Here is a 5483-nt window from a genome sequence, read left to right as displayed (position 1 = left end):
TTTATCTTTTCATCTTTGGGTTGTATATAATTTTAACATTTCGTTACATTTATCGCACTTTTACTTTACTTTGGATCTGTATATAAAGTTATGTTACATTGTATATATTCATCCCATCTATTGTATATTCAAATCCCCTACTGTATATATTCATTCTACTTTCCACAAATTTTTCGTTCTTAGCTTCTTATTTGTGATTCGTAGCTTCTTGTTTTGAAAGTTTGCAATAAGTCTTTGGTTTTCTTAATGCCATGGTTCTTTCCAAAGATGGAGTTTTATGTAAACCGGGTGGCTCTTCCCAATAATGGATGGTGTGACAACCTTCTTAAGGGTTTGAGTCCGTTTGTTTTTAGTAGTTAGTAGTTAAGGGGGCCTCAAGCAAAGCTTCACTTAGGCCTATCATATTTGCCTTTGATCTTATGGTCAAAAACAAATTGTTGTGTTTAGGATGGTGAAAGTAGTAACCTTGAGACTCTTGTGTTGATCGATAATTACTAAGTGTTTTTTCGGGACCATTGTGTACTCAAATCTTATCTAAGGTTGTTGTGGGCCTCCGACTCTGCGTCTTTAGCAATCCCATAGCTTGTGTGGTGAATAATAGCATTGCAAGTCCAAGTCCCGAGCCATTGGTATAGAACCTGCCCTGAATGTTTGTTGAGGCGAAATCCTAAGTGAATTCTGACTTGAGACATGATTATAGGCTCTCCTTGGTCCAAATGATAATTGAACACACCCATAACCTACCAATGATAAGATCCCTAGTTAACTCTTTTGAGCCTTAGACCTCTTTCCTTCAAGAACCATGATACAAGCCTATACCCGTTCTGAAATATACCCTCTCTTGGCACCTGATCTTTCCTTTAGCACATGATAAAAGTATAAGTTTGGGGGAGAGACGAGGATTGCAACAAAGTGGTAAAAAAACACAAAAATGGAGAAAAGAAAAGGCAATAAAAAAGAAAGAAAAGCAAAAAGACAAAAAGAATGTTCAATATGAAAAAGAATAAAAAAGGATTCAAGATTAAAATTATATACAACCCAAAGATGGACAATCAAGAAAGCATAAAAAAATATCAAATATATACAATCATCCGAATGTAGGGCTTACCCCCTCAAATGAAAGCTGGCATTGTCCCCAATGGCAACTAAACCAAATAAAGCACCAAACTGAAAGAGAAAAGGATATAGAAACTCCCTATGGCCCGTCTGCCTGCATGGGCTCCTGAGTGGCCCCTAGGTACTCACTATGCTCGGGAACCTCAGACTGATTCCCTGTGGTCTGCTGCTGGGACCTGGGCCTGGACAGGCTCCTAAGATGCATCCTGTGGCTAACTAGAGGAGGCCTCCGGTAGGTCTGCCAACTGGATGATTGCATCATCCGCTCTGGGAATCATCCTCTTTCTCTTTGGAGGCCTTTATGACTACTCTAGCTGGGGATGAGCTACTGGCATAGGATCATCGAGCAATAAGTCCAAAGGCAGCTAGTCTGCCTTCAACCGGTCAATGATTTATTTCCTAACGAACAACTCCTTTCGATTTCGATGAATGATATGCCATGGTTTGCCGATGTTGCTAATTTCCTTGTGACCGGTATAATCCCGTGTGAGCTCTCTTCTAACCAAAGGAAGAAGCTCAAGCGGGATAGTTTGGACTTCTATTGGTATGAGCCGTACTTGTTCAAGATTTGCACGGATGGTGTTATCCGAAGGTGCGTCCCGGAGGAGGAGCAATTGAGTATCTTGGAGGTTTGCCATTCCTCTCCCTATGGTGGCCATCATGGCTGGGTGAGGACGACTTCTAAAGTTCTTAGTTGTGGGTTTTATTGGCCAACTTTGTTTAAAGATACAGGTGATTTGGTGAAGAGATGCGACGAATGCCAAAGAGCGGGTGAAATTTCGAAGAAAGATGAGATGCCTCTCAATACCATCCTTGAGGTTGATATTTTTGATGTATGGGCCAATGATTTCATGGGCCCATTTGTTAGCTCTTGTGGGAACACTTACATTCTTGTGACGGTGGAATATGTTTCAAAGTGGGTTGAAGCCATGGCTTTTCCCAACAATGAGGCCCGGAGTGTTGTTGCATTTCTCAAAAAGAGAATTTTACAAGGTTTGGTACTCCACGTGCAATCATAAGTAATGGGGGGTCTCATTTTTTGCAATAGAGCTTTCGACACTTTGCTTTCAAAGTATGGTGTCAATCACAAAGTTTCTACCCCTTATCATCCTCAAGCAAATGGTCAAGTTGAAGACTCCAACAGGGAAATCAAAAGCATATTGTCAAAGACGGTCAATGCAAATAGGACCGATTGGTCAAAGAAATTGGATGATGCTTTATGGGCTTATATGACTGCTTACAAGACTCCGATTGGTATGTCTCCGTATCGGTTGGTGTTTGGGAAAGCTTGCCATCTACCAGTTAAGTTAGAGCATAAGGCCATGTGGGCTTTGAGGAAGCTAAATCTTGAGTGGGATGTTGCAGTCAATCTTCGTGTGGAGCAGCTCAATGAACTTGATGAATTCAGATTCCATGCCTACTCCTGTTCATCCTTGTATAAGGACAGGATGAAGTACCTTCATGATAAATATGCTCGTGGAAAGGAGTTCAAACTAAGTGATTTGGTTCTCTTGTTCAATCCTGGTTATGTCTGTTTTCGGGAAAGCTCAAGTCAAAATGGAGTGGACCTTTTGAAGTGGTGTGTTTGACCCCGTTTGGTGCTCTTGATTTAAAGAACAAAAATGGTAAAGTTTTCAGAGTTAATGGGCACCAGGTCAAGCATTATCTTGGAAAAATTATTGACAGCCACGTGGTGGCACTTCTTCATTTCAAATGATGTGAGGGTAAACTGCGTCGTGCCGTGACGTTAAATCAGGCGCTTCTTGGGAGGCAACCTATGGAGTGCAGCCACACTAGGGCTCTTGACTTCAAAATCCAACTCTCTAAACTCAAGCAATGCGGACCTCACAGAACGGACTGCGGCCGCGGAGGCTTCTAGTGCGGTTTGCACAGAATGGACTGCGGACTGCATTGGCTTGAATCTTCAAAACTGGCATCTCTCTAATTCTTGGGTATGCGGACCGCACTAAGTCGAGTGTGGCCGCATTAACTTCAGTGCGGACCGCACAAAACCTAGTGCGGCCGCATTGCCTTTGTGTCTGAATGTCAACCTCTCTGAATCCCCTAGTGTGGACCGCACAGAATGGTGTGCGGCCGAACAGGCCTTGTTTTTCCTGAGTTTTGTCTTGTCCAGGTATTTGTGCAAGTTTCACTCCTTTTGAGCTGATCTTTGACTTCTTGTCACTTTGAAGATCAAACCTGTAATCAAGCACAACTTGTGAGCCTTTTGGGACTATTTTGTATGAATTTCTAACCGAAACATAAGCAAGAAGGAGTATAAAATGTATCAAAATCCCTAGTTATCATATACCCAGCATTCTTAGTTTAATACTTGTATCTTAGGTAGATTGAACACTAGGATTTAGGTAAAATCAAGGGGTTAGAGCAAAATCTAGGGTTTTAATAAAAGTTATATTTAACCACAAAATTTGTTATGAAACGAATTAGAAATCATATATTATTGATCCTTAGGTTATAGAGAACAACTTCCTTCGAAAATTTTTGGAATTCGGGCGCGTGGGCCCGGGGTCGGATTTTAGGAAACTTGTGTTAAGGGCTGGGAAATTGCTTAAATATCTAGAATATGATCTTGTGAGCTTATATTGACTAGTTCGTACCTCATTTAACTAGTTTTGGATTGTTCGGCCCCAAATTGAGAGTTCGGGCTCGTTCTTGCTATTAGAAGTGCACTTTGGAGCGAGGTGAGTCTCTTTTCTAACCTTGTAAGAGGAAATTGTCCCCATAGGTGTAATAATTGAATAATTGCTACTAAATGCGGGGACTACGTACGCACTAGGTGACGAGAGTCCGTGCGTAGCTACTATTATGTTAATTGTCCGGGTAATCTAGGACCGTACCATGCTATATTTGTGAATGCATCTATATTTTCTTGCTAATGTGATCACTTATGATATGTTAGCGACTTGGAAAGGAATATAAGTGAATGTAAATGCTGGTTGGACAATTGTATGAAATTGTTTGAAAACTAAATGCGCCTTCATGTGTTTTCTTGATATTAATTAATATTTGTGGATCGGGCCAATCGCCTTGGTAGAAATAGATGCATCTATGGTTCACGCCATTCGACCCTCTGGCAGTGCACAGTTTATTTTCTGTTGGATCGGGCCGTCGACCTCAACATAATGTGCGCATGATATCTATGTGAAATCTTATTCATGACTTGATCTGCTAAATATTTGAAATGTAAATGACTAATTGTAAAATTGTTAAGAACATGACTTATTACCTCTTGCTACAAACTGTTGATTATTTGTGACTCCCATGCTTAGCATAACACTTCATTATATTATTTGACCTTAGTAAGTATCAAGTCGACCTCGCGTCTCTACTTCTTCAAGATTAGACAGGATACTTACGGGGTACATATTGTTTATGTACTCATACTACACTTCTGTACTTAATTGTACAGGATCTGAGGCAGGTACATCTGGCTATCAGTCTGGTGCGCGCCCCTGATTCATAGTCCGATACTTCCACGGTGAGTTGCCCCTCCCTGTGCCATTCAACAGCTTGATGGAGTCTCTCTTTATTTATTTTTGTTGTCTATTCTATTTCAGACAATAGAATGGATTTATTCTTTTGTATATTCTACTAGTTGTCCACAACTTGTGACACTAGGTCTTGGCACACACATTAGTAGACGTTTCTTTTGGGTTGTATAATTCTTATCGAATGTTGCATATTGTCACTTGTTTTTAATTGCAAATGAAGAAAATGTTGTAACTGTTTTGGGTAAGTAAAATAAGACTTTACTAATACTTCCGCATTGGCTTACCTGACAACGGTGTTGGGTGCCATCACGATCTGTTATGGAAATGGGTCGTGACAACACCCACCTCTCGTCCCCCACCCCCTTCCCCAAAAATAATCCCTCACACATTTCCTAGAACCTTCCGAGAAATTGGATGACACATACCCACATATAAAAAGATGAAATAAGGAAACCATTTGAGGTCTTCTTCTTCTTTGAAAAAATGGAGCAACATCCATCTCTCTATTTTTTCTTTTTTCTGTTTTCAATTTTAGAATTTCATCTAAACACCATAAATACAATACTAAAATCAACCACCGTCCATTTTTTCCGACAAACAAATCGTTAAGACCTAGCAGCTCTGACCATGGTTAAAAATTGCCGAAAATGAGATTGAAATTTTATGGGTGTCAATGATATTATTATGGCGTGGTTGCTGCTATTGATTATTTTTCAAGACTGACGGAGAGGAGGCGGATTAATGGTGGAAGGTCATGGGTGAAAATTGCCGGAAATGAAACTGAATTTTTGTGGTGGTCAATGAAGGTGGGAAGGAGAGGGGGAAGAAGATGAAGTTGATGGGGGACGAAGAAGG

The sequence above is a fragment of the Nicotiana tabacum genome, chromosome 3 (assembly GCF_000715075.1).
Source record: "Nicotiana tabacum cultivar K326 chromosome 3, ASM71507v2, whole genome shotgun sequence".
In the NCBI taxonomy this organism is placed as follows: domain Eukaryota; kingdom Viridiplantae; phylum Streptophyta; class Magnoliopsida; order Solanales; family Solanaceae; genus Nicotiana; species Nicotiana tabacum.
Note: the sequence above shows the minus strand (reverse complement) of the source record.